At 55.9% G+C, this 9,665-nt stretch overlaps 1 long non-coding RNA gene across 1 annotated transcript; it reads right to left on the reverse strand.

The window, feature by feature from the left end:
• Nucleotides 1–846: 846 nt before the first annotated feature.
• On the reverse strand, nucleotides 847–3,802 carry LOC145716096 (uncharacterized). Its single transcript, XR_014138451.1, has 2 exons — nucleotides 3,662–3,802; nucleotides 847–3,131 (listed from the first exon to the last, which is right to left on the reverse strand). It is a non-coding gene; the product is annotated as an uncharacterized LOC145716096 (long non-coding RNA).
• Nucleotides 3,803–9,665: the final 5,863 nt, after the last annotated feature.

A 9,665-nucleotide genomic window follows, 5' to 3' on the forward strand; every position in this document is an offset into this window, starting at 1 on the left:
CTTCCAGCCCATAAATGTCTGAATTCCCACTCTGGCTCACAGGAATGAGGAGGAAGGCGAGTTTAAGAGCCATATGGGAAGCAAAGGTAGCAGGTGGGACTTAGGGACACTCAGGTTCCTGGGATGGGTGGGTCAACCACCACCCTCGAGGTATGGAGTCCTCTCTTTTTTACCTAAATAACCTGGTGTCCAACAAGCAGTGGATAATCTTTCCCAAGGACAGCAGCGGCCACCGTATGTCCCAACCCTTCACGGTGGCAAATATCACACTGTACGTACACCCAGAGACGCAAGCCTATCGCAGCCGCAGTATTTCTTTCAATTATTAACTTCCAAAAACATTCCTAAGCAGAAAAACAACCCACAGAACATTAAAGGTGGACATTCCGGAGAACTGAGGGTCCGAATCACCTTAACCCAAAAAGGTCAGTTGGCTTCAGCCCAGGGTCTGCTGGGAAGCCAAGGTCCATCCAGTATTTGCATGGGGTAAAAGGTGAAGTTCCCAAGAGGCAACAGAATGTCAGAAATCAACGAGCAGAACATACTCCTTACTTGCGTTAATTAACAGACTTAAAAAAAAAAAAAATGCGACCTGTACAGACTAGACTATTTCTACAGGCATCAAAAAGACTGTTAGGGTGGTTGTCTCTGGAGCGGGGACCCGGGTGCGGAGGCCAACTCTGCGCTTTGTTCCCATATGCACCGCCTTCATTTTGGACCGTGTGCTTGTATTACTTATCTTTAAAACAGCAAAGTCCCCGCGGGAGAAACTCAGGAGTGGCTCAAGCCATTGGGGGAAAAGAGGCCCCGTTAAAGTAAGGGACGGAGAATCTCTGAAACACACTCTAAACATGCCGATTTTATTTTAAACCTTAAAAGCACCAGTTCTTCCGGAAGTGAAGCTGAGGCTTCCAGCAGCAGCAGAACTCCGGCCTGCCAGCAATAACCACGCAGAATGACTAAACCTCTTCTCCAACAAAGGAAAAACTGCTCCGAATCAAAGTGCCGAACCAGCCCCGGGCCTGAGCGGGCGCGCGTTTCCGCCTCCCACCTTCCCACCGCCCTCGGGGCTCAGGCTGCGTCTTTAATTGTTCGCCTGGAACGCGTCCTCGAGGGCACCGCCCGCAGCTGCGGCTGGCGCGCCCCGCCCCGCCCCCACCGCGAGCGTCACGTGACGGCTGAGAAAAGTAGGGGAAAGGTTAACACGAGCCCCGCCCCCGGCCTGGCGCGTCCCAGGCGCTCAGATCCTGTTCCACCCGCCCGGCTCGGAGAGACCTTCCGGAGCGAGCTGGCGCGCGTCGCCGGCGCTGCCATCCTCCTCCCCCGGCGACACGCAGCGCCTCTCCCTGGGAAGGACGAGCCCTGCGCGGCCAACCCTGGGGACAGTTAAGGGCTTAGTGCGCCCGATGCCATCCCCCAGCGGCACCGCGCCCCGGCGCGCCCAAAGCGCGTCCGGAAGGGACTCGCTGCGAAGCCCAAGGAAAAATGAACAGTGTTTCTATGAATGGGCACGAGGGGCCAGGGTTGCATAAGCGCGGGCCCTCCCCCGGGACTCCCCGGAGGCCCAGGCTTGACCGCTGGGTTACCACTGGTCCAGGGTCGGGCCAAGGACGGCAGCAGCAGGGACACCAGGTTTATTCCCTTGGCCTCTGGGTTAGGCCCCTTGTTTTCAGTACAAACTCAAAAGGTTATTTTGGCCTGTGCATGATGCCAATTTCTGCCACTCTGATACGAAGCATGTGCACTCCCAAAGATGGCCCTTTTCTCTGATTCATTCCAGCAGATGGGAGTTCAGCGTGCGAGGTCAGGTCTAGCAATGCCTCACCGGAAGGAAACCGGTCCTCTGTAGGCGAAAGGAGCTCCCCCCCACCTCCCCCCCACCCCGGCGCACAGAGGCAGAACCACCCAAAACCCGCGCTCTGAGGGCTGCATCCAGTTCGTATCAGACACGATGGCCCCAGAGGACTCACAACCGGACACCGCCTCGCCTCAACGATCAGCACGCTCATCGGCATTAACGTCCTCCTCTGTCCGCCACACTTATCTCGAGTCACCTTAAATACTTTGGGAAGGCGGGGGGGGGGGGGGTGATGTTTGCTGGCACAAATAAAAGACCAGTGAGTTCGGCCATGTTTTAATCACTTGGTTTGAGGTTCGGAAGAAAATAAACACGCTTGAATATCTGGAATGACCAGAAACCGGACGCCGGTGCAAGAAGATGGTGTAACAAAATACGTTTCAAAAAGGTTAAACAGATTTTCATTTTATTCGGTAACTTACAAAGTTACCAGTTTCCCACAACAATCTGCCCTTAAAATATTTTAACAACACAGGGAGCACAAGAGGAACCGAAAGCCTTGTCCTGAGTAGGGAGTACTGAGTCTGTTCTGTATTGAACCTGCTTAATTGCTCGGGATTTTTAACTCTAAAAAAAGCAAGGTCGGGCCTCACCTTCGTTCCCTTCAGCTGGAACGAAAACCAACCACCAATTTACAATACAAAGACTCTGACCCACGGCCTTTCCGAACAAAACGAAAGGAACTGATCTGGCGGTAGGCTCGCCAAGGGAGCTGAAGTTAGGGGATGCGTCCGTCGGGGCCCGGGTCGCTCCGCCGCCCTGACCGCGCCGTCCGGGCTCCCGGACCAAGGGAGCCTAGGCCTGGTCACGTGACGCCCCTCCCCCATCCCCGCGCGGCGGCTCGGGACCCGGCGCGACCTTGGGCAGACTCTCCGCGCCCACCTGCCCTGCGCCCAGCGCCGCACCAGGGGGTGGGGGCGCTTGCAAGCGGGGATCCCGGCCGGGCGCCCCTATCTCGATCCCGGCGGGCTCTCGGACCGCGCCGGGAGCCCCGCGTCAAGGGCGTGTCCCGACGGCTGCAATGCGGGGGCAGCCGCGGGGAAGAGGGTGGACGGCGCACCGGGGAGTCCTGAGGCCCCAGAGTCCCTCCAGCTCCCGCTTGGGACCAGCCCGCGACCCCAGGACGGCCCCCCAGACCCAATCCACCCCCGGAGGGGGAAGGGATGCGGCGGGATCGAAAGGGGGTTGGTGGCGCCCCGCCAAGTCCAGAAGGCCGAGTATCCCTCCTGCAGCCTCAGCGACCCTCGGACGGACCCCCAGACCCAATCCATTCCTAAGAGAGGGGTGGGATGAGAGGAAAAGGGCGCGGGCGTCCCTCGTGGCCCCAGGCCCGAGGCATCCTGCCAAATCCAGAGACCCAAGCATCCCTCCAGCTCCTGCACTGTACCGGCGGGCCGACCGACCCCTCGGGCGTACCCCCAGACCCAATCCACTCCTGGTAAATGGGAAGTCCCGAGCTTGGCGCATCCTGCCAAGTCCGGAGGGTTGAGCATCCCTCCCGCTGCCGCACCAAACCCGCACGGGAGGCCCCCGCGCAGATCGGCCCCCGGGCGGACGCCCCCGACCCAACCCACGGCGGGAGGTGGGGAGTCCCTGCCGCGCTCCCATTTTGGGCTCCTGACGAACCCCGCCGTTCGGGGGGGGATGCTGGGGGTTCCCCTCCGCGCCGCTGTCCCCGCCCCCGCCCGGGTCCGGGCCCTGGCAGTCCCCGCGCGCCCTACCCTGGAAGCCGCCGCAGCCCGCAGGCCCGCGCCCGCTCGCCCGCCCGCCGTCCCCGCGCGCGCAGCCTCGGCCCAGCCCTACCAAGTCAGCGAACGGAGGCGCGGCGGCGGCGGCGGCAGAGGCGGCGGCAGAGGAGGCAGCGCACTGAGAGCGCAGGGAGCGAGAGCCGGAGGCTGGAGGGCCGCGGGCGAGGCCGAGTGCACCCGACGCCGGCCGCCGCCGATTGGCTGAAGCGTGCGGGGCTGCGGTGCAGGCGGGGCTGAGGCTCCCCGCGCTGGGCGGGGGGCGGGACCTGGACGGGGCGGGGCCTCGGCGGCTCCTAGGGGAGCCTGTCAGGTGAGGAAACTGAGGCTGCTGGGGGGCACGCGGCCTCCGCCTCTGCCAGCATGGGGCCCAGGGCGAGATTCCTCACCCTGGAGACTGTTTTCTCATCTGAAAAATGGGCCAACTCATTTGGGCCAAGCCCATAAAAGCGCTTAGCATGGTGCCTGGCTCAGGCTAGCCCTTCACAGCCATTGCCGCCTATAATCCTCAAAGCAGCCCCTATAAATAGCTGATCCCAGCCGGGGCTGCGGAAGGATCACTAACTTAAGCACGATCACACAGCTAAGAAAATGGATCCGACGTTGGGGCCAGGTCCTGAGTCCACAGCCCAAGCCCCAAATCGGACCTTATCCCTGGAGTGACAGCTGAGGCGATCCGGAGGCAGCGTGGCTCGCGGAGCCAACACGCGCTACTGAGAATTCCGGCGACCGTTCTGAGCCTCCTCCTCATCTAACTGGGAGAAAAATACCTCCCTCGGGGGCTTTGATAAGATTTGGTAAATTAATGATTCAGGCGCCTAAAGCACTGTAGGTGCCAGGAAAGACATGCCTGGAGGTGGGGACAGAGTGACCGAGAGACCCTTGTGTGGGTCACTGAACTCAGGAGAGGGGCCAGGAGCGGACACTGCTCACTGGCAGATCCCAGCAGTCTAGGCCCAAGGGGTGGGGGCGGGGAACAGGGCGCTCAGGAAAGACGGGGCAGTGTTTCCCCCCCCCCCCCACCCCCGCACCCTTCCCTCTCTTCATCTGCAGTGCTCCCAGGCCCTAGCTGGTGGCCCTGCATACAGCAGGTGCTCCACAAATGCACCAGTTTTATGAACAGAGACCTGGCTCTCCTAAAGGTCAATGACTTCTTTTGGCTATTAAAAATCCATGCTTGCGGCCATCTTTCGGGCTGTATTTGGTGATTACCACTGCAAAGTTCAGAAGAGAAAATGAAAGTTCCCTCTTGTTCCCGCCCCCCTCACTACCACTGCTGCGGTTAACTATTCGTACACACTCTCTGGGCTGTTCTAAATGAAGTCATAGGATAGGTGCTGTTTGTAACACTCTTGTTTTCCCTTGGCTTATGTCGTGGACAGAGTTCCCTGTGGAGACGGAGATGACCTCCTCTTTCGCAGTGTTTAACGCGCCCCATGGACACTTAGACCCCCTTTTCACCATTGCAGGTGTAAAAAAAACCTGCACTGGCTTGTTGGCGTGCCTCTTTGAGCTCTGGTTTCTCTTTGCAGGAGCAACCAAGTCAGAGAGCAGGCACCTGTGACATTTTGGTGACATATTGGTGTCACTTGCTGAGCCGCCCGCAAAAAAGCTTACTAACATCTATTCCCACCGAGGCGTGGGAACTGAGCCGTCTCCAGGAGCTCATCAGCGCTGTCGGTCGCTATCCGTTCTTTTCATCTTTGCCAATCTTAAAGGAGAGGGTGTAGATAATGCTCCTTATTTTAATTTGCATTTCTTTGAAGTTAGAAACTGGAGATTTCCTGCCGCTGCTGGCTCCTGTCTGGCCCCGAGGATGTCCCAGGCTGCGGCCCCCTCCCCTTCCCCCGCCTCAAGATTTCAGGGCCCAAGAAAGCAGGTGGGCTGGGCCAGGGCCCACCTGCACAGAGCGTGCGACTGCCCTGCACCTGCGTCCTCTGCTCCACAATCATAGCACACAGGCCTTCCTGGCTTGTGCCTTGGACTCTCACCCTCACCTCAGATGCCCTTCCCTCCTTTCCCTGGAACCCCGTGTGCAGGTCCCGGCCCAAGGTCACCTTCTTCTTCACTCGAGTCCTGCCGTGCACACCCGCCCCCCCCCTCCCCGGGATGAGTCCCGCACCCCGGATGTTCCCAGGGCTCTGCGGCCTTGGCTGGGCACCCCTCCCAGCGCGCCACCTCAGTGCCACCTGCAGGCCAGGCGAAGCAGGGGCAAGGGCAGGACCGCGGTTCGCGGGGCCACTGGGTCACCGCAATCCCCTGTGCCCCGGTGACTGGGCTCTCGGGCTGCCCTAAGCAAGCCCACGCCCGCCAGCAAGCAGTCCCAGCCAGAGCGTAGAGACTTCATCCCCCGCCCCGGGCTCTGCTCCCCGGGACTGCAGCTCCCCCCAGGGCGGCTTGGCAGCCGCTATTAACAAAAAGCCCAGGAACGAGGCCCCTGGGGAGCTCCAGGCCTGTCTGATCCTCTGGGCCAAAATATCTGAGTTGGCCTCAGAAACTGGAGTAATCTTTCTCAAGCTCTGTTTTTTTGTTTTGTTTTGTTTTTTCAATTCTTTCCCTAGTTTGAATGGAACATACTGTAGCCGCTGCCTATTGTGACAGTAAGGAAACCTTTTTTTTTAATGCACCTACTCTACTGTCTTTATTATCACTAAGAAATCCCCCCCCTTTTTTTACTCTAAAAATACCTTTTTATGGAAAAATTCAAGCATATAAAAATTAACGAGATCGGGGCGCCTGGGTGGCTCAGTTGGTTAAGCGACTGTCTTCGGCTCAGGTCATGATCCTGGAGTCCCTGGATCGAGTCCCGCATCAGGCTCCCTGCTCGGCAGGGAGTCTGCTTCTCCCTCTGACCCTCCCCCCTCTCATGTGCTCTCTCTCTCTCATTCTCTCTGTCTCAAATAAATAAATAAATAAATAAATCTTTAAAAAAAAATTAACGAGATCAGTATCATGAAGTCCTGGATAACCAAACAAAACAGGTTCAACAATTATTATTATTTTTTTTTAGATATTTTTTATTTATTTATTTGACAGACAACACAAGTAGGCAGAGTGGCAGGCAGAGGGAGAGGGAGAAGCAGGCTCCCCACTGAGCAGGGAGCCCGATGCGGGGCTCGATCCCAGGACCCTGGGATCATGACCCGAGCTGAAGGCAGCTGCTTAACCAACTGAGCCACCCAGGTGCCCCACAGGTTCAACAATTATTAAGCGAGGGCCAAACTTGTTTGTCTCTACCCCAGCCCTGCCTCTGGATTTCTTTAAAGCAAATCCAGAAATCCTACTGTTCTGTCCACACGTTCTTGAGTACAGATCTCTAAAACATAAAGGTTCTTTTTTAAAAAAAATCCCCCCCACACACACACAAAAATTTTTCCCTCAATACCACTGTCCAACCTAAAATAGCAGAACAATTCTGATACAAAACTCATAAGGCCCTCTTGGGCTGCCAAGAGTACAGCTGAGTTCCACTCTCCTGCCAGCCTGGTTACTTGCTGGCAGCTCCCAGGAGAGAGATTCTGATCCCAAAGCATGTGAGACTTTTTGGAACTCAGCTCTCGCTTCCCATAGGAAACAATTTTGTAATCCCAGAGTTCTGTGCTTCTCGCTCCTCTCCAGAGCTCTGAACCCCTTTGAACTTGAACCTTGAGCCGCTGTAGGTAGTGGGCAAACAGCAGTAGTCCCACGTCAGGTGGCGATAATATTTGCTCAGCCAGCATCCCTGGGGGTTTGGTGAGGACAAAATGAGGTAATGCAGATGCAAGCAAACTGGACCGACGCAGCTCGACCATGTGCCAGTGACAGGAACTCCTAGCAACAACCAAAGGTATTCTTAATTAAATAGGCTTGCTCTATGACCCAGTAATCCTGCTCCTGTGCATCCACCGGGAAGAAATGAGAGCACATGTCCGCGCAAAGACTCCTGGTATAGGAATGTTTACAGAAGATTCACTTAAAGGGACAAAAATCCAGAAACAACCCAAATGGCCATCAACATAAAATGGATAAATACATTGCAGTTTTCCATAGAGTGGAATAATAAGTAGCAAGAAAAAAGAAGAAACTGTTAACACCCGCACACAAGTGGACGAATCCTACAGATCTTACGTTGCGTGAAAGAAAGCCAAACACACATAATATTTCTGTGCTGTATGATTTCTACAGGTGGTGCATATTAACTGCAGTGATGGGTACTGACTGAGAAACACAGGAAGGAGCCCGCGGGGGCGCTCAGTGGGCTAATGTGAAAATTCAAGGCTCTGTATGTCTAAGATGATGCACTTGCTTCTTGCTACCTGCGTGTTAGGCCTCAATTTTAAAAATTAAAAATTAAGGGGCTCCTGGGTGGCTCAGTTAGTTAAGCGTCTGCCTTCAGCTCAGGTCATGATCCCAGGGTCCTGGGATCGAGTCCCGCATTGGGCTCCCTGCTCGGCGGGAAGCCTGCTTCTCCCTCTCCCTCTGCCCCTCCCGAGCCACCACCCACCCCCGCTCCTGCTCTCTCTCTCTCTCAAATAAATAAAATCTTAAAAAAAATTAAAAATTACAAAGTTGGATCACCTGGGGAGACAGCAGTGTTAGAGGGGAGAGGAGGAGAGGCCGCTCTTGCTGGTGCAGGGAGAGCAGCAGGGACAGTGTCCAGAACCTGGGAGGTGGCGAAGCTGTGGGCAGGAGTGGCAAAGTGCACACCCCATCCCCTCGCCTTCCTCCCCACTCCTCCTCCCTGTCCTGCTGCCCACGCCTCCCCTCCAAGTAGCCAGCGCCCCGATGGGCCCGTTGTAGGCACAAGGAAGGGCGGCCGAAGTTCGCCTTCCTGGGGAGGCATCACAATAAAGAAGAGCCGTGGCCAGGGAGTGGGTGCGCCTGGCCACCAGCCGGGGTCGACCGCTGGCCGGCTGCGTGGGCATCTCAGTCCCCTGTCTGGGCCTCAGTTCCCTCACCTACACAGATGAGGACGTGGCCTTCGCTCGGCACTAAGCACAACCTTCTCACCACTGCTGCTTCTATCCAGAAGCAGTAATTCTAGTGGCTTTGGGTTGTGAAGTCCAGAACCAGACGGCCTGGGTTAAAACCCTGACGCTCCCGCTCGCCCCACTGAGTGATCTAAGCTCTCTGGGTCCTCATCTGTAAAATGGGGAGAGTAATCGAAGCGGTCTTGGAGAGTCTGAATGAAAATGACATGAGGGGGACGCCTGGGTGGCTCAGATGGTTAAGCATCTGCCTTCGGCTCAGGTCATGATCCCAGGGTCCTGGGATCGAGCCCCGCATCGGGCTCTGTGCTCAGCAGGGAGCCTGCTTCTCCCTCTCCCTCTGCCTGCCTGTCTGACTACTTGTGATCTCTCTCTCTCTAATAAATAAATAAAATCTTAAAAAAAAAAAAAAAAAGAAAATGACATGAGGAACTGATGGGATGCGCTTAAATGTCCCCAGGACACAGTAGGTGCCATGTAAGCATTAGCTATGAATAGTAGTTTCCCTCCATGGAGCCTCTATTTTAAAAGTTTTTGTTTGTAAACAGTAAAATGTGATCCATGAATAACTCATTTCCTGGTTTATTAATCAGAAACACAGATACGATCGCAAGCCAAAGCTCACAATCAACGTGAGGTCCAGTCACGCTTTCAACAGATGTTTATACCAAAGTCCAGATTGCCAAGATCTGACGCATTGCCAGGAACGGATCAAAAAAAAAAAAAAAGTTGGGCCTTTTGAACCACACAGTTTCATTTCAAATAAATGTGGACCCTCTTTAAGCGTTTTTATAAAGGTCAGAAGAGTTCAAGGGCCACCATTGTGACTTCGGCTCCCAGTCATCTCCCAGGTCCCTGCTAGCCCAGCCTGCCTGGAGAGTGTGCACTGGGGCCGAACCTGAGCTTCTTGGGTGTGACCAGAGCAGCATGCTAGCCACAAAGCCGGTGACAGCTCAGTGGGCGCTCCTGGAAGTCAGCAGCTCAACTGGTCCCCAGCTGGAGCCGGACAGCCTGGACCCTGGGACCTCAAAGATGGGGAAGAGGTGACCCTCCTGTAGCACCTGTTAGCAGGTGCCTGAATATCCAATAGGGGGC

This window comes from Leptonychotes weddellii, chromosome 11, assembly GCF_054177405.1.
Source record: "Leptonychotes weddellii isolate Sample4059 chromosome 11, ASM5417740v2, whole genome shotgun sequence".
Lineage (NCBI taxonomy): Eukaryota > Metazoa > Chordata > Mammalia > Carnivora > Phocidae > Leptonychotes > Leptonychotes weddellii.